Consider the following 19495-nt stretch of genomic DNA (forward strand, 5'->3'; position numbering starts at 1 on the left):
ATTGTCGTTGTATGTAATGTTCATGTGTAATGATACAGTTATTACAGACACTTAATTCAAAGTGAGAGCAGTTATTGTACTCATAAAGACCTGTCATGGGAAATTAACCAAGACCAAACAGAGACGGAGGTCTCACTTTGATTTATGCTCCGTTCCTGACAGCCGAGAAAAACGGTGAATTACCAGAGACAAAAAGAGAAGAGGTTCAATGTGCTGGAAAGATACTGATGGTGGACTGTGAGAGCGCATGAGTCCTCCTACTGTAATATGCAAACTGTTCTCATTTAGGCAGACGTGGAGCCATTAGCCAGGCCGCGCTCTATCACGGTACAATTAACCAAAGTTCCATTAATCTACATTTGCCTTCCTGCATGACTCTACGGTGTGGCTACTTGAACATTCAGACCTCACAACTTGCTCTACAGCCTTAAAGGTCAGTCTGCCCATTCAGTGGCCCTAATGACAACATCACGAGGATCTGATTTACCTAATTTCCTTATATAGAGTTTCATAAAGCTAATTGTTCTTTAGTGTTTTGAATCCTCTCGTTTCTTCTCGCACTTATTAAGGTTATCCTTTTAAGTCTGGATTCCTTTCGATTGTTCTTCCTTATGATCTTAGGGAGTTTCTCCTTTTAAGAATTGATTCCTCTCAGTGCTTCTTCTTTATGCTCTGAGGGAGACTGTCCTTTTGAGCTTTGGTTCTTCCCAGTGGTTCATCTTTATGCACTTAAGAAGGCTTCTCTGTTGAGTCTTGGTTCCCTTCAGTGAATCATCCCCATGATCGTATGAAGTTTTCTCTTGCTTCCTCTCAGTGGTTCCTCCTTATGCATGTATGGAGGTTCTCCTTCTGAGTCTTGGTTCCAGTATTTCCTCCTCTTGCTCTCATGGAGTTTCTCCTTTTGAGCTTTGGTTCCTTCTTTTGCACATATGAAGGTTCTCCTTTTAAGTCTGGGTTCCCTTCAATGGTTCCTCATCATGATCTTATGAAGTTTTCCCTTTTGACTCTTGGTTTCTCTCAGTGGTTCCTCCATATGCACGTACCAATGTTCTACTTTTGAGTCTTGGTTCCTGTCAGTGGTTCTTCTTCATGCTCTTAGGGACTTTGCCACTGCCCCATGGCTTGTCCACCTAGAGCTTGGCCCTGCATTTCTGTAGATTGTATTGCTCTTTGTGACTGTATTGTAGAAAGTGCTACACAAATAAAAGTAAATTAAATTGAATGAATTGTGTCTGTGTCTACTCTGCTCTGTTCAGACTCATATTACCGATTTCTGGGGAACACAGCAGCATATCCAATAAAGTTCTGGGAAACTACTGCAGAACTTTCAAATGTCAGTCTAGGTTAGAGCAGTGAGTCATACTGATGTTTGCACACGTCTCCAGACACATTCCTGCTTCATATTCTGTTAGAAAAGGCGAGAAATCCCAGAATTAGGTTTCACTCATTTTCGAAAAACAAAAAGCCCCACATCCTCGATAAGAGCTCTACTCACAAAGCTTGGAGCAGGTGACCCGGAGGAAATATGAAAATAAGAATATATTAGATTTGCTTCAGCACCATGGCGAGCTCTTGAAGATAAATGGGGGAATGATCAGTTACAGATGGAGTATCTGAGCTGAAATAAAGCGAGTCGATGTACACCAAGAGAATTTGTGTGATATGCAGAGGTTGGTGCTGTAACTTAAAGGAGGCATGTTTCTTTTTGTGGTTTAAAAGTGTTTACATCGAGCTGCGGCTTCATTAATGACATTACGAATGCAGAGATGAAGGAAAGTAAACAAACTTTGTGTGATCACTTCACTTATTTCTATTCACTCCCAGTACAGACTTAAAACAGGAGAAAAACAAATACAGATTAAGGGTTTTCGCACTTTTATGCTCTAAAAATATCAGAGTTGAGAGCTGCTAACTTGTGTTTACTCCCCAAAGAAACACAAGGCCGTGGGAATGTGCTAATCAAAAACTATATCGCTGCTCCACACAGGCAAATAAGCTATTAAATATTCATAAAACCGAGCACATCTGCACCGCTCGGCATTAGCGCTTCCCTAATGGTGTCCAAAACAAAGTGTGGCTGAAAAACACAATGGCTCATTTATCAGGCCCAAATTATACCAAGGAGACACACACCATCCTAAAGTTTGTGTTTTGTAGATCTGCACATGAAGGTTTCTAAAAAGGTTCTTTGCTTCTGGTGTTCTCAGAACAATGGACTCTCCACTACAGAGTCCAGACCCGGTCCAGAGTAAATTAAAATTAAAAGTAAGCTGAAAATGCAACTGACTTCTAAGACTGAACTTTGGGTTTGTGGAAAAGACTAAAAATGTCTTAGAAAAGCTGAAAGCAGGTCTTGAAAGTTGAAATGAAAGGAAAGAGTCGTCACACTACGTACTGAGAAAAACACACTTTTTTATCCTGATACTTAAAAAAATGAATAACGTGTACTTAATGGCCGTTTTGACTGGAAATTAAACTAAACACAGGGGTCACTGAGTTTTACACAGTAGTGTGCACTCAATCCTGAGGTGTAATTTAAATTCTGTGCACATGTAAAAATAAATGCTTCTTTTCTTGGACATTTAATTCTAGGATAAAGGGTTAATTGGTATGGACCCTTTGCATTATGGCTATGTTCATATTAGCAGTATAAAGTGGTGCAAATCCAATCATCTTATGTCTTAAAATGTTTTCAGAGCTCTGTGTATACAAATCTGATATTCTGAGCGATATTATTACGTTATTATTCCTAGATCAGATACTTATCCGATTTGTGGTCATGCAACCTTAATGAGAATGGTCAGATCGTAATGTGTGTGTTTTCCTCATTGCACATGCTCCATCATTCAGTGTTAATGTTGAAACTTGATGTTAGTTCCAGTTAATACTGCAAAATCGATGCATCTGACCTTCCTCGTTTTATTTTGTCCTAATAAACAGCTGGGAGCTGTTATGACTAAAATGTCTTTGAAATGAAGGCTTGGTCTGCTTGTGAGATCATTTCTTCTCTTTCAGAATGCATGGGATTCATAATCTGTGTGTTATTGATTTGCATGTTTAGATACTTGTATATAACTTAAAGTAGTCAGTGTACAGCTTGTATAGCAGTATAGATTTACTGTCCTCTAAAAATGACTCAACACACAGCCATTAATGTCCAAATTGTGCTCAAAGTGTCAATATTTCGTGTGACCACCATTATTATCTAGCACTACCTGAACCCTCATGGGCATGGAATTCACCAGAGCTGCATAGGTTACTACTGGATTCCTCTTCCACTCCGGCATGATGACATCATGGAGCTGGTGGATGTTAGACACCTTGGGCTCCTCCTCTTCCTCTTGAGGATGCCCCACAGGTGCTCAAGTGGGTTTAGTTCTGGAGACATACTTGGCCAGTCCATCACCTTTACCTTCAGCTTCCTCAGCAAGGCAGTTGTCATCTTGGAGGTGTGTTTGGGGTTGTTATCAAGTTGGAAAACTACCCTGCGGTGCAGTTTCTGAAGGCAGAGGATCTTGCTCTGCTTCAGAATGTCACAGTACATGTTGGAAATCATGTTTCCTTCAATGAACCGCCAGTGCCAGCAGCACTCATGCAGCTCCAGACTATGATGCTACCACCACCATGCTTGACTGTAGGCAAGAGACAGTTGTCTTGGTACTCCTCACTCGGGCGTCACCACACATGCCGGACACCATCTGAGCCAAACACGTTTATCTCGTCAGACCACAGGGGATGGTTCCAGTAATCCATGTTCTTGGACTGCTGGTCTTCGGCAAACTGTTTCCAGACTTTTTTGTGCGTCAGCTTCAGAAGAGGCTTCCATCTGGGATGACCGCCATGCAGACTGAGATGATGCAGTGTGCGGCGTGTGGTTTGAGCACTGACAGGCTGTTCTCCCTCTTCTTCAACCTCTGCAGCAATGCTGGCAGCACTCATGCATCTATTTTTTGAAGCCAACCTCTGAATATGACACAGCTCAGTTTCAGGCTGTTAGCAATCTTCTTATGGCCAAGGCCATGTTTGTGGAGAGCAAGAATTCTATTTCTCACATCCTCAGAGAGTTCTTTGCTATGAGGTGCCGTATTGAAAATCCAGTGGCCAGTTTGAGTGAATCCATTCACACCTGGAACCTTGTAATTCTAATGAGGGACAACGACACAATTGGGCACAATTTGGACATGTTCACTGTGAGGTGGACTCACAGTTATTTTGACATTAATGGCTGCGCTTTATTTTCTGAGGACAGTAATTCTGCACTCCTATACAAGCTGCACACTGCCTTCTTTAAGTTATATCCAAGTTTCATTTCTATAGTGTTGTCTCATGAAAAGATATAATAAAATATTTGCAGAAATGTGAGGGGTGTACTCACTTTTGAGAGATACTGTGTATAATTATGTATCGATGCTGTCAGATCAAAACCTTGTATCTCCGAAATCTTACCTTTACAGGAGAAGGAAAAAACCTTCTTTACTTTTAATGCAGGTCAAAGGAACCAGACCCTTTTCTGATTCATTTCTTTTGGTCCATTCATCATGAAATTTACATACAATGTAAAGCACAAGAGGCATTTTCAAATGATGTCAAACTGAAAAATGAGAAAAATGGAGATATGGGGTTTTGTTCCAACAGCAGCGATATGCAAAGACTTTGTATGTAATGAGGACATTTCATATTCAAGCAGACAGACACATGCTGTTTTTTAAAAGCCTTTACGATTGTGATTGAATAATGGACTATTCATACCAAGTTATATATATTTGCAGATGTTGAGCTTCTTTTGTTTTTCTTTTATTCCCCTTTTCCTTTTTTCGCACTGGAAAAATATCATTTTTTTGTGTGTTTTCTTCACTGAGATTCAATAAACACCTGCTTTTCACCCTAACCTGAAACATACCCATGTGTCCTTTCCACTGGACCATCACAATCACTAGCAATTATTTCTCAGTAGTAGTCATTTTTTTCCAATTGTAGCAGAAAAAACGTGGGTAAATTGTCTGAAAGATACTAAACTTTCATTTCATATCATAATTATCTTTGTAAGTAGAAGATGATACATTTTATGACAATTTGTATTTAATGAAAAATTATTTGTTTTGTCTTGTTTTCCAAAAATGCTTTACATTTTTGCCATGTGTTGGTCACTTTTTGACATTGAAAGCAAATAGAAAACAGCCTGTTAGCAATCAAAAGTAAATGTAATTCTTTATGTAACTCATCACATACCTGACCAAACCAACTTACTTTACTATTTCTTGTTTTATCGCTTAACACTTTTTTGTACCAACCTAGCAACACCTTAGCAGCTGCCTTGGATAACACAGCAACGGCCTAGCAAAATCTTAACAACCAACTGGGAAAACATAGCAACAGCCTAGCATAACTTTAGCAACCACCTGGAATAATGTAGGAACAGCCTAGCATAACTTTAGCAACCACCTGGAATAATGTAGGAACAGCCTAGCATAACTTTAGCAACCACCTGGAAGAAAAGCAGCAACCTAGCAACACCTTAGCAACCACCTGGAATAACAGCAAAAGCCTAGCATAACCTGGGATAACATAGAAACATTTTAACCACTGGGATCTGGGAGTTCATTGCAAAGGCTTTGTAAAGCTAACTTAAAGCTTGTTTGCAGATTTCTGCTTCTAGTCATGTATATAAATATGCAATTACTTTCAAATAGTAAAGCAAAAGTAACAACCCTTGAGTTCTCATTTGCATGTGTAACCAAAATAGTTCTTAAAGAACCTTCCATTGGGAGCTTCTTTAGTGAAGCAACTGTGGCTTTTCTATGGCATCACTTCAAAAAACTCTTCATCACTCTTGTTCATGTGATTTTAAGAGTACAGCAGAGCCGTACGAGACCATAGTGCAGGTGTCTACAACTCAATGGTAGGTGAATTTTTCCTTTACCAGAGGGTTACTGAAGCCCTCTGAGGATAGACTTTGATACAGAAGCCAGACACATTGTAATTAATACCTGAGACGAAGTGGCATCCGGATAGTGTCCCGATGGAGAAGCACCTGGCAGAGACACACACTGCAGCATTCGTCAGACACTTAGGGTCTAACTACAGATGAGACACATTCATTAACAGCACAAATCCCTGCCATATGGGCCTTTTTTCTGGGCCATTCCAGGCCACTCGGTCCAGCCCTGAGAGCCCCCATTCTGCAAGCAACAAATTGGACCATTCTCAGAAGTGCTATCTAAATGCAAACACCAAGCACCTCTCCAGAATATGAAATGACCATCTCGGGTCTTCGTTAAGTGAACGACGTAATTTAGCGGGGTATTTCTCCATGGCCTGAGCTTAATTATTCCCATTCTCATTCTCCCTGTAGCCTCAGTTTTTAATGGATTGATTTTTCCTACGAGATTGCTCGGGAGAAATGCTCTACGAGAAGTGAAGAGCACTGGCCTTTTCTCTGCTTTCAGGAGAACGAGAGATAACCAAAATAGACCGCTCCGACAGGCCTGGCTTTTCTATAGCTTTCTAATGAGCTTATTTGCAAAGCATGGATTACGTTTTTCTGCGATGGAGAAGGTGTTGTTAGATTGCCGCGGCTCCACTAATGAGCAGACTTGTTTGGAAAGAAAAGACTTGAATTTCTTTCCACCAAGAGTAAAGAAGAAAATGATCTAGCAAAGCAACGTATGTAACAAGTCATGCAGCGCTTTACACTTCAGTGGTCCACTGTGGTGAAGATGCATGATGAAGGCATTAAGGTGCAGATAGAAATCAAATTCCAGCCTTTATTTCATGTGTTGATAAAAAATGGTGTTCTTTTTTCATAAGCAGGTACAATTGAGAGCAAAAGAGCAACTGAAATCCTGGAGAAAGCGAGGGCCTGACGGAATTACACTTTAAACCGAGTTAACGTCAAAAGAGATGGATTACAGAGAACCAAAACTAATACTGGTTCCCTGCAACTGGGTGCCACACACCTCAAAGCATAATAGATCTACACATATGTTCAACAGTCAGCAAGGTGTTCTTTTCATCAAATGCTGCTCCTTTTTTTTCTTTTTAACTTTGGTGACTGAGCTCCATTTTCACTTCATCTGTCCACAGTACCTGCTTCCAAAATGCCTCTGCCTTATCTAGATGTTCTAAGGCATACATCAGATGTAATGAGCCCACAGGTAAGGCTTCCTTTTCATGACTCTTCCACACAAATCATACTGCAGTTCTGCTAACAAGCATAACCGTTTGGAAAGAAAAGATATGAGTTTTCCTACTGAGAACAAAAAAGATAATGATAGCGAAGCAGTGTACATAACAAGTCATGCAACGCTTTATAGTTCAGTGGTCCACTGTGGTGCAGATGCATTAACGTGCAGATAGAAATCAAATTCCAGCCTTTATTTCATGTGTTGATAAAAATTGTGGTTTTTTTTGCATAAACTGGTACAACTGAGAGCAAAAGAGCAATTGAAATCCTGGAGGAGGCCTCGACTTTACAGAATTACACTTTAAACTGAGTTAACATCAAAAGAGATGGATTATTTCAGGTGGTTGCAGAGAACCAAAACTAATACCATTGCAGCTTGGTGCCCCACATCCCAAAGCATTATATATCTACACACAGTCAACAAGGTGTTCTTTTCATCAGATACTGCTCTTTTTTTCTCTTATACCTTTGACTGAGCTCCATTTTCACTTCATCTGTCCACAGCACCTGCTTCCAAAATGCCTCTGCCTTATCTAGATGTTCTAAGGCATACATCAGATTTTGTAATGAGCCCACAGGTAAGGTTTTCTTCTCATGACTCTTCCTCACCGATCATTCTGCATTTCCACTAACAAGCAGAACCGTTTGGAAAGAAAAGATCTGAATTTTCCTACTGAGAACAAAGAAGAGGATAGAACAATAGCGAGGCAGTGTACGTAGTCAGGCAGTGCTTTACACTTCAGTGGTCCACTGTGGTGCACATGCATGAATAAGACATTAAGGTGCAGAAAGAAATTGCAGTCTTTCTTTCATGAACTGCTTAAAAAATGCTGGTATTTTGTTTTTGTAAGCTGGAACAACTGAAAGCCAAAGAGCAATTGAAACCCCGGAGACAGTTTGGCCTGACGGAATTAGTCTTTAAACCGAGTTAATGTCAAAAGAGATGGATTACTTTAGCTGCTTTCAGTGGACCAAAACCAATATTTCCTGAAAGTCAAGGACAACATGCGAATTAAGGAAGCATTGAAACTTCAATTTTCTATTTTGGAGAAAACACGTAAACAGGGTTTGTTGTTAAGGCTTAGGCATATGGCTGATAACAGCACAGGTTCACATCTAATAATGTTAGATATTTCTACACAATGTAACATCAAAAAGAAAATATCAAGGAAAGATACGAGAATTAGTTCTAAACAACTGCTTTTCCTTAATTCTTTATTCACTAATCTACAATGACCAGCCACTTCATTAAGTACACCTACCTTGTATCTGCACTCATTGTCATTTTATGAGCTCCACTTACCACATAAAAGCACTTTGTAGTTCTACAATTACAGAATGTAGTCCATCTGTTTCTCTGCATACTTTTTAGCCCCCTTTCACCCTGTTTTTCAATGGTCAGGACCCCCACAGGACTACTACAGAGCAGGTACTATTTGGGTGGTGGATCATTCTCAGCAAAGTGAGAACCAAAAGATATCCAGCCAACAGGGTCCTGTGGGCAGCGTACTGTAACCACTGATGAAGGGCTAGAGGATGACCAACACAGGCTATGTGGCAATAGATGAGCAACTGTCTCTGACTTTATATCCACAAGGTGGATCAACAAGGTGGGTGCCTCTAATAAAGTGGACAGTGAGTGTTAAGCTTTTTTTCTTGTTAAACTTTTGGTGCTGGATAAAATCCTTTGTAAACAAGGGTTGGTCCTTCTGAAACCCACCACCAAACGTCTCTAGTCTGTGTATTTTAATCATTCAGACTTCAACCAATAACGCAAGCGAAACAAGCTATTATTAGCCAATGGCACTGTTTTCCCTTGTTTTCCCTTATTATGTGTTCTCTGCACATGCAACAGACATCTCCATGCCTAACTGGAGATTACTGGGGGACTTTTCAGTCATGCTAGCTTGTGTTACATCCATAACAACAGGCTTGCTGTACATTGTACAGCAGTGATGAGTGCAACATCGCCCCCTAGATTGAGCTCTGCCTTCACGAAGCGTGGTTTAAAAATCTCACACTCAGTTTGTTGCCAACATAAAAGGTCTATGTTCCCACCCACATTTAGCCCAGAATTTCTCATGGTTGCTCCCAGATGCTCTTGTGCCAAGACCGCATGTAGCCCTGTGAGAATAGTGAACAAACTGCTTCAGATATTGAAGCAACACTCTCCACAAGTAACAAACTACAAGCTGACAGTGGTGGAAATTGAATAGGGCATCTTAGAACAAAGATGATTCTCAAATGGTAGAGTGAGCATCACAAACACTCTCTCAATCAGTTAAGATTATCTTAATGCTAAGGTGCTTCAAAGCTACACTATGTAAGAAAAAAAAAAAAAGCTCAGTCAGGAGACAAAAACAATAAAATATGGTATGCACAAACTGCTTCAAGTCACCTTCTAAGGATTGAAGAAATAGTTTAAAAGCCAGAGGTGCAAAGTTGGGAGTTTTTTTGGACACATCATATGTCTTTATGTATTATTGTCACACACACAGGCTCAAAGAAAATGTCTAAATGTTCAGGTCTAAAATGCAAAATCAGCATTATACTGACGAAGATATGATGACAATGGTACTTTACTAATAGACAGGAGTACTTTACTCACATCCTAAGACGATACATTCTTTACCAACTTTTGACTGAGTGAATTTTGAATACATTACAAAATGTCCTTCTGCACACTGCATGCAGTTACAAACATCCACCATGTTTGGGGTGCACAACATGTAGCTAAAATGTTCAGCTTTCTTTGGCAGCTGGGTATGTTATCTGAGGGTTATCTGAGGGTTATCTAAATGTTAAGAAGAGCCATTTTGTCCTTTCAATAAACATCAATCCACCTTGGGAGTCCACAACATTTTATGTCCATTTTATTGGAGAAACACTTTACCATCTTGGCTGAAAATATGTCTAAACATGTGCTAATGTGCTAGTATAGGCTAAAAAATATAAACAAAAGCACAGACTTACTGTGCCCTGCTCTAAGCTTTAGCTCAGCTATGGTTGCATCTCCGACAGGAAGCTTTTCTGCATAAGTAGAACAGTTTCTTGTAAAATGTCTCTCAACTTTGGATTTTTTTCCGAGGCTGAAGTCAGTTTCTCATTCTCCAGCTTCTTGTTCGAATTTTCCCGTTCCACCTTAAACAGGGCCTAATGCACCAGAATGCAACTACTGCACCATTTAAGGTGGAACGGAAGTGTTCAAACGAGAAGCTGGCGAATGAGAAACTGACTTCAGCCTCATGACTTTTTAGTGTTTGAATGTTTTTCGTTGCAGATTAAATGTTTCAGGAAACCAGCTGTAGTGATTCTAAACACAACTAAGTCTACTGGTCTCCAAATTATCAATGTTCATCTTAAATCTCTCTCTTTGCCTTTTCCTTAGCTACTAGCTAGACGAGACTTATCTGCATTGCTAAAGTGACGAGAAGTCCGTGCACCAACCTTCAGGGTTAGGTTAAGGGTGAATTAGCAGCTTTACATTAACTCCAGTGTTTAAGAACATGAAGACCATAAACTATGTTGAACGATCAGCAGAGCTTTATTTTACTGCAAAGGAGGATTATTTTATTTTTACCTAACGATCTAATTCTGCTGTGGAGCCATAACAGGACAGCAGAAGAGTTGCATGCAGCATGTTGTCCTATGTATGAATGTATGGTACGCCTGTGATATATGTCAGAGATTGAAAGCTGTGCCAACCAACCCTACTTTCCTTTATGTCTTTACTTAGTTACTTATGACTTATGAGTTGAGGAAATATATTTAAGTGTCTGCTTTTAAAATGATTTACCCAATGTTTTGCCTTGACTGCCATTGACAGTAAAAGTCTCTCCATCCTAGTTTGCACCCTACCCAATACCACAGTAACATCTTACAGAAGATGAGAATGACTTTGTAGTAATGTTATTGAGCACTGAAGCTTGACAGAGGAAAGTTACCATAAAACCTTGAGACAGGACTGGTGTCTGGTAGACATCACTATTGTTGTGAGAGCAAATAACTTCTCTGACATCATCAAGGGACGATATGACAGTGGCCAGGTCAGATAAAATTGATAGATTTGAAAGAAACCACCCATTTACTTATTTATTTGCAGTGTATGACCTTAGATATCATATCATATACAAGGCATATATTGTATAAACTCTTACATTCAGACCTACAGGCTTTATTGACTATACTGTTACAAAACACGTCTTCCATTCCAGCCACTTCAGAGCACTTTCTCCAGGGGGATTAGACATAAAATATTAAGATATTGATGAATCTGTCTGCTCCCTGCAAAGCAAGAGGGAGCGGGTGGAAAGAGAATAAAAAGCATAAATGTCACGTCTTATATTTGCTGTGCTAAATCGTCTTAAACTGCAGCCAGGCATTTTGAACGCTTGCCCTTTTTCCATTTACGAAAAAGTCAAGATTTTCCAAACAGTGAGAAAAGCTGGAGGCAAGCTTAAAAAAAAGCTTAAATCTTTCACACTCTGACAAAACGCTCTGATCATGTAGCATTTATGGCTGATCAATCGCATACCAATCACAATGTCTCAAAACGATCTGCTCTACATTCATCGAGGAAAGCTCATCGTTGTGGTTTAACTTGAAGACTTCACTGCAGTTCCAGCTCCTAATGTTGTAAACCCAATATCATAATTACTTCCCTATAACATAATAGCTGCATTCCAAAGCCAAGGCTGCAGTCGAGGTAGGCCGCATAGGAAAGCATGCCAAAGTGAAAGCCTTTGTATACAGCCTAGAAATGCAGCCTATGTTCTTTTTGAGTGATTTTGAGGATGCAACAGATGTATCCTCCCAGGCCTTCGGTTACCCACAGTTCTTGGCATGTGAATGAAGCATAATGATAAGTCTTCATAGGACAGTCCTACTGAGGACCTGCCCTACCTTGACTGCAGCCTAGGCTTTGGAACACGGCTGATAACCCCAAAAGTGTAATAAAACTCAGTATAGTAATAATATGTTCAATAATGTAATACATTGACTTAACTGATAATATAATACTACTTTTAACAATAATGTAATATATTATCACAAATTATTGGTCATTTTCTACTGTTGTATTTGATAGCTGACCATTTTTGCTCACATTTTTTTTTAACCTCTTACATGACAAGGGCTCACCAGCAGGCCCAAAGTTTTATTACACACTTCTAGAACCCTGTAGTTACTGAATAATATGCCTTAGTATGTAAAAGGCCTGGGATTTTAAGGGTTAAATGATGACGCAATATTTTAGGTAAAATAAAACAATGGTCTCTTACAGTGCTTCTTTGCTGGGCACAGGAATCATCCTAGCCTGGATTGAGGGGAGCTTTCCTGAGACAATGTTTCAGAAGAGTTCATTGTACTTTTAGAAAGAACCTTCACTTTTAAGGCTGAGCCTTGCCTAGTCTGGATAAAGTTATGCAGTCTTATAAAAATCAGATGAAAGAATCTATATATACGAGAGAGAAAAACAGTACAGTCAAATTTGATCAGAACACAACCTGAGAGCTACCAGTGGTGCCTTCTGTTCTTCTTAATGATGTAATGGCATATGATCAATGCAAAAATGTAATAACTTCCCATCTACTGTATTGTCAGTCAAGACTTTGTATTACATTATTGAGAGAGGTACATTATTGGGCTTCAGTAAGTTTTCAACCAAGTTATGTGCAGAATCTTGTTATATTTCTGGATGTTATTACATTATTGGGAAGTTATTACAATATTGGGCTCTACAGGAGACATTATGTTTGTTTCCATGGCTATCTTTGTGGATTTTTTTTTGGAATCTTACCTATTATGATGTTTTATGTACCAGTCCGAATTCATTTTTCACATTTTCCAACCTCTCTTTTTTCCCCATGACTGCCATTAAGGCTGATATATTTACAATATTGTAAAAAAACAAAACAAAAAAAAAAACAGTACACCAGGGGCAATTCTATATCTATATATCTCTATCTCTCTCTCTCTATATATATAATATATATATTATATATATACATATATGTATACACATCCCATATACATCATAAACCGAGGAATCAAGACAAGACTTAGACCACAAAACTCTTCTTTTTCTCGATAAACAGCATTTAGGCTGGTTATGGAACTAGCCCTGTGACCAGACAGCATGTGACAGAAGTGCCCTTGAGCAAGGCACCTAACCCCCCAACTGTTCCCTTGGTGCTGCAGATAGGGCTGCCCACTGCTCCAGGCAAGTGTGCTCACTGCCCCCTAGAGTGTGTGTTCACTAGTGTGTATGTGGTGTTTCATTGCACGGATGGGTTAAATGCAGAGGTGAAATTTCCCTGTTGTGGAAGTAATAAGTGTCACTTAATCTTAAAGCATTCATCTTTGAGAGAGAGGAGAAAATCAAGCTCCACTCTTGGTTCAGATCTGAAACAATCCATAGCCCATCCTTCCACTATGAGATGACCAGTAAGCACTATGAGTCTGAAAGGATGTGTAGCTGTCAAGAAGCTCTTACTGAGAAAAGAAGACAAACAAAGAAGCTGCTGGAGTTCTCTGAACAATGGTCTGACCACGCCAGAGTCCAGACCTAATCACCACTGAACATGTTTGGGATTGTTTGGATTGTGATACCCTAAAATGCTGATCTTCATTCAGCCACTAAAATACGTTTACCATACTCTCGTGGGATTGTCACAGTGCATTATATTTGGCTTACTGTTTAAACACTTATTCCTTCTGTAAAACAACGAAAAGTCCAGAACTTAACAGTGCAGGTGAGGAAAGTGACACCAGCTGCTACTTAGAGTCAGTAGGTTTCTTTCTCAGTTACAGTACTGCTTCAGTGCCCACAAGTGTGTTTATATCACCATAGCCCACTGTCTAACAGGCCCACCACAATAATGGTACCATGGCAACCACTTTGCAGGCCAGGGCCATAACTAGGATCACAATTTTAGTGAGGTCCATTCAGAAAAGTGACCTACATACTTTAGTGAATAAACTAACTGGCAATTTTAAGTATTACACCTGTTACAACTGTCAATTTGTCAAATGTCTGTCATTATTTTTCACTAAAACATTGATCCTTGACACATTCTTACTGTCTTTGCACCTTTTTTCTTTCATTTGTTCTTTTCCCATCTCACCATTCTTATATGAACTGCTATTACTGTTCCATAAACGGATTCAACTACAATTATCCTGTTTAACATTTAATTAATCATTCATTTTCTTATTTACTTACAAATTATTTCCAGTTGAAAATGGATATTGACAACAATACAACTTCAGGTGATGTTCATTGATTACTGCAAAAACACACAAAAAACATATGTTATAAAATTCTCATCTAATCTCTATTACAAAGTTTGTAGCCAAATTTCACAAGCCTAATCTGTTAACTACCCTCATAAAGTCACATTTACATTATAGCTATAGCATGTGTGATGAACATCTCAAGAAGTCAAACTGGCAGTTTAACATCTGGTACAGGGATAAACATAGTGGACAGTTAAGTATATGGCTATACCACAGCTGTTCTGAGGTCAGCTGAGAACCAGTTGCTGCTGATTGGGTCGACTTGTTGCTCTTTTCCCCGACTGAATCCCATAAAAACTTTCTCAAATTTATAAGGGCCTCAGTGTCCTAATGCTGGTTACATGACGACAGGCCCTGATAAGAAACCGAAGGCTTGAGGCAATGGTGGATAGCAACAACTGCTAAGCAGTGATTTGAGGGTGGAAAAAATTAGATGGAGCTTGGCAGATTTTGATTGGTCATAATACACAGGCAGCTCTTTCAGTAAACAAAAGTATTTTTTTGCATATATTCTTAAATTTGCCTTTAAAAGCATTGCATACGACAAAATACTGACGTTATAAATCATAATGTTCAGAACAATCTCAGCTCTCTCTATAAAGAAGCCCCATTTAACCTAGAGCACCATGAAAAGAGATAATTTGGCCCAAAATAGAAATGTCCAGGAATCAGCATCCTGAGGGCAGTTTTCTATGACCACTGATGAAGGACTACTGATGACAAACACACCACCACCATGTCAGTGTCACTGCAGAGCTGAGAATGATCCACCACCCAAATAATACCTGCTCTGTGGTGGTCCTGTGGGGGTCCCACAGAAGAACAGGGTAAAGGTGGGAAAACAAAGTATGCAGAGAAACAGATGGACACAGTCTGTAATTGTAGAACTACAAAGTGCATCTATACGGTGAATGGAGCTGATAAAATGGTCAGCGAGTGTAAAAACAAGGAGGTGTACATGATAAAGTTCTCTGAGAGTGTAAATGAACACTAGTCTCTAACATTTACACATTACTGTATGCAAATGACCTCTGTTCTGATTGGCTGCTCTGTATTATGCCTTGTTCGGAAAGTAGTCTATACTGAAACAACTCACGAATTCAATATGAATTGTCGGGCTACACTGCTGTAGGCTTATTGGGCAGATATATATGCAATGCATTGGTATTTGTGACATAACAAAAACAATGAATTCAAAATGGGCAGTTTAGTTTTCAAATTGTGGACTGGCCAGTGAAAGGTACATTTTGTATCTTTAACTTTCACAGTGTTTACATACTGCACCAAACTCTATTTCAGGAAAAGTGAGAATAATTAATTTTTCCTTTATATGGGTCCTTTAACTTTATTTTTTACCCCAGCAAAACAAGGCAGCCTCAATATACATTAAATATTTGAAACGTATAGTCTTTGGATTGCTTTCCCATCTCATCTCCTTACTTTGCATTTCTATTGTGCCATAATTCCCCTCTAAACTATTTGTGCTGCTGAAGCAATTTACTTTGGCTGACTGATGCTACTGAAACGCTGTATACTTGGCCCATGCAGAGGGAAGTCTGCAAGCTTGCACAAAGTGCTGAGACCACTGAGTGGAGAAGAATGGAAGAATAATGGTCCATTATACAAATCACCTCAAAAACAGCAGAGACTGCATATTCAACATGTATGGACACATCAGTTTTTATCATGTTGGGGTTCTTCCTTGTAGCTCCGCCAATGTATACAGTGCATACAATGCATACAGTTAGAGACTATGAATTTTTCATGAACAGTTTGCTTTAGCCTTTGGCTTCATCAATGGTCAGTTTTTGACCTCAGAGCCATTGTTAGTAGGATATTTTGGGGGCGGTGGACCAGACTAAACCCAGATGCCTTGTACACATATGTAGTGGACTTATAAGATGAGTAGACCTCATAAAGTGGACCGTGTGTGGAAATACAAGGTTGGTGTTTCTTTTAAAGTGGCCACAAAGTGGAAATAGAACATACGTGTTTCTAATGAAGTGGCCAGTAAAGAGAAGTAGACGGTAGGTGTTTGTAATAAAGTGGCCAGGCAGTGGAAGTACAAGGTGGGTGTTTCGAATAAAGTGGCCAATGAGTTGAAGTAGAAGGTCAGTGTTTCTAATAAAGTGTCCAGTAAGTGGAAGTGGAAGGCTGATGTTTCTAATAACGTGGCCAGAGTGAGGAAGTAGGAGGTGGCTGTTTCTTTAAAAAGTGGCCAGTAAGTAGAAGTGGAAGGTAGCTGTTTCTAATAAAGTGGCAGGAGACTGTATATTTCACTTGCCTATCTTGCCAAAGACCGTAAACGAAAGTTTTTCAAGCAACAACTTATTTTAAAGCGCTACAATTGACTAATATACTTGGCACGTAGCACATTTATGCACCTGCCACTTCGAGCCACAATATCTGTAATATATTGTGTATCAAGCAGAGGAGAAAATGCAAACCGTGTGGCAGATTTGTGGCAGATGTGGAGTGTATTTTTTAACAGCTCACCAGAATTGATCTCTCCACCCACCTTTCTGTTAATAAACCAAGCATGACATATCGGTTACTTCATTACTTCACACGGCTGGCAGAGCAGACTTGGTGGCCTGTTAATTAGAGCAACAGAGCAAAATCGGAATCGTTAAGGCAAGACAGCATGCCACCTTGAGGGATGATTAGCCTTTCCATGCCATTAAACGCTAATCTCCCTGGCTGTTAGTGAGCAAAATGTCTCCAATTATACACAGCTGGTCACTGAGAACATATACCACTAATATCTGAGCCCACATATCTTATGAGGAATCGGTTGTGGTTTGAAACCTCCATCCTAGTGGTTCTGGGTTAGTGTTTAAAATAAAGATTGTGTTCTTTTAAAGCTGAGTACTCCTATTGGCTATTGTTTGGCAAATCACTTCCTGTATGCAAACGAGTACGTCCTCTTCATTGATTGAATCCTTATCGCCTTTAATGAGGTGCGTAATGCAAAACCCTCTAATTGGAAATGTAAGGCCCCACCTGGGAGATGATATACATTCCTGCAGTTAAAATACTAAAAGAAGAGCTGTTTAAAATGCTGGCAAGGGTTTGAAACATAATTACATTTGGCCAAAACAGACACTGAGTTGTTTCTTCATTAGACCTTCTATCTACAGTACTGTGAAAAAGTCCAAGACCACTGTTCGTTCATTTCAGGGGTGCATTTATCTGATGGGGACAGTTTTTGTGGCTTTGCAAGGTTGTTAGTTCCATTTTCTCTGTGTCTTTGAAAAACCCTGTATACTTATTATCCTTCAACGTTTACCTTCCTTATGCAGGTGGATTATCTTATTTTTAATATTCTTGTGTAATAAATGAAGGGTGGTCTTTTCCACAGTACTATACCCTCCCTGTAAACAAACTGTATAAATGTAGTTATGTTATAACTGAAGTTTGGGGGAAGAACATGGCTAAAACCCCTCCTTCTTCCAATGTAATGCGCTATAAATTCACATCCTCACCTTGAGTTCCTGTGACGACATGTTCACAATCCCCTCTGCCACCTCATCTCCTCCCTGTTCATCAGGCCTACATCAGTCCTACTACAGCTCTGAGGGGAGTCCATCCTACAGGCAGAAGCCACCCAGAACACCAGCCCAAGTTCTCAGAGTTTTCCTCACCTCTCTTAATCAGTCTTTCCTCATGCTACCACCATGTTGAAGGCATGGTCTGAAGTTCACTTAGATTCACAATTACACACTGTAGCTGGTTAGTTGTTGCACAATTTGTCAACCTCCTCTAGCCTGTCAATGAAAAGACCACCATGAGGTAGCTACAAGTTCTGATAACTATTTTGCCCCCTGGAAAATCCTTCCCATTGTTGTTGACAGTTTACTGCTTGAAATTTAAGAAATTCTGAGCTTTGGCTTCCCACGAGCACCCAACACCTGCTCCCCCTTTTAGAATTCAGCATCCTCTGCCTCTCAACAAGGACCTCAACTCCTTGGGCACTAGCCTTCCCAAGGATATCATGGCCACATCTGCTCACTAACCCAAAATCTCTGGCAATCTCATAGGAAGCTGGCTTCAGTCTTTGGGGGTCCTGCTTCCTTGACCTCAGCAATCTGTCCCAGAACTCCTCTCCAAGCTTCTCAGAGTTCCTATCTCTGCTCTCAGCTGAATTTCTGGTGTGGTCCAAATGTAGTTCAGACACAAAACTCTTCCCCCAAAAATACTACCCCTTCAAATTCTCCCTCCTACTTTCAGTTTTATATGAGGAAAACCTTGCATTCGTCCACCACCCCACCTCCTGCCACTCCTCTATGACTGCTCTCTTTTGCTCAGGGACGTGGCAGGTCTGGCTTCCTCAAGCAAACTGCCTCAGATATCTTGTGCAAACTTCCCTCTTCTGCAGTTCAGTTTGGGAAGTGGTCCCAATTCACAAAATGTGTATTTTTCATCATTTTAAAGACATTTTTGTGTGAAGGCTCATGCTTTAAGTTTGTTTTTAAGTCACTTAAAAGCCTCCCGGGTGGCTCCTCATGAAGCTGCTTGAGAGAAAGCAGTGAGTGTGCAAAGCTGCAGTGGGACAAACAGGAGCTACTTTGATGAATCTGAAGTAGAAGATCTGTCTGGGTTTGGTCATAGCATCGTTCTGCGTGGTATTTCATAGCGTGGAAAGCACTCAGTTAAATTAAACAGGGATTTTACTCAACAGTCCAATTTCACTCGGCACAGGACTGAAGCTCAGCTCAAAACCAACAAGCAGGTCAAAACAGAAAGACAAAATATGACCTCAACTTTGTATTTATCATATCAAAGTAATGTCACATTTTCTCAAAACAATGATGCATCATATCGAAATAATCACTCACTTTCTCAAAGAGTAATAGCTTATTCTTTTGTTATTAAGCTACATTCACATTACCAGGGTGAAGTGGCACAAATCCAGTTTTTTGCCCTAATGTGACCCAGATCTGATCATTCAAATCCGACTTGAGCCACTTTCATATGTGGTCCTAGACTGGATACTTATCTGATTCATAGCCATGC

At 39.8% G+C, this 19495-nt stretch overlaps 1 protein-coding gene across 2 annotated transcripts in view; it reads right to left on the reverse strand.

The window, feature by feature from the left end:
- LOC119265935 overlaps positions 1–19495 on the reverse strand; it is a 229693-nt gene that overhangs the window by 9292 nt on the left and 200906 nt on the right. The window lies entirely within an intron of this gene.

Source organism: Pygocentrus nattereri, chromosome 18 (genome assembly GCF_015220715.1).
Source record: "Pygocentrus nattereri isolate fPygNat1 chromosome 18, fPygNat1.pri, whole genome shotgun sequence".
Taxonomy (NCBI): domain Eukaryota; kingdom Metazoa; phylum Chordata; class Actinopteri; order Characiformes; family Serrasalmidae; genus Pygocentrus; species Pygocentrus nattereri.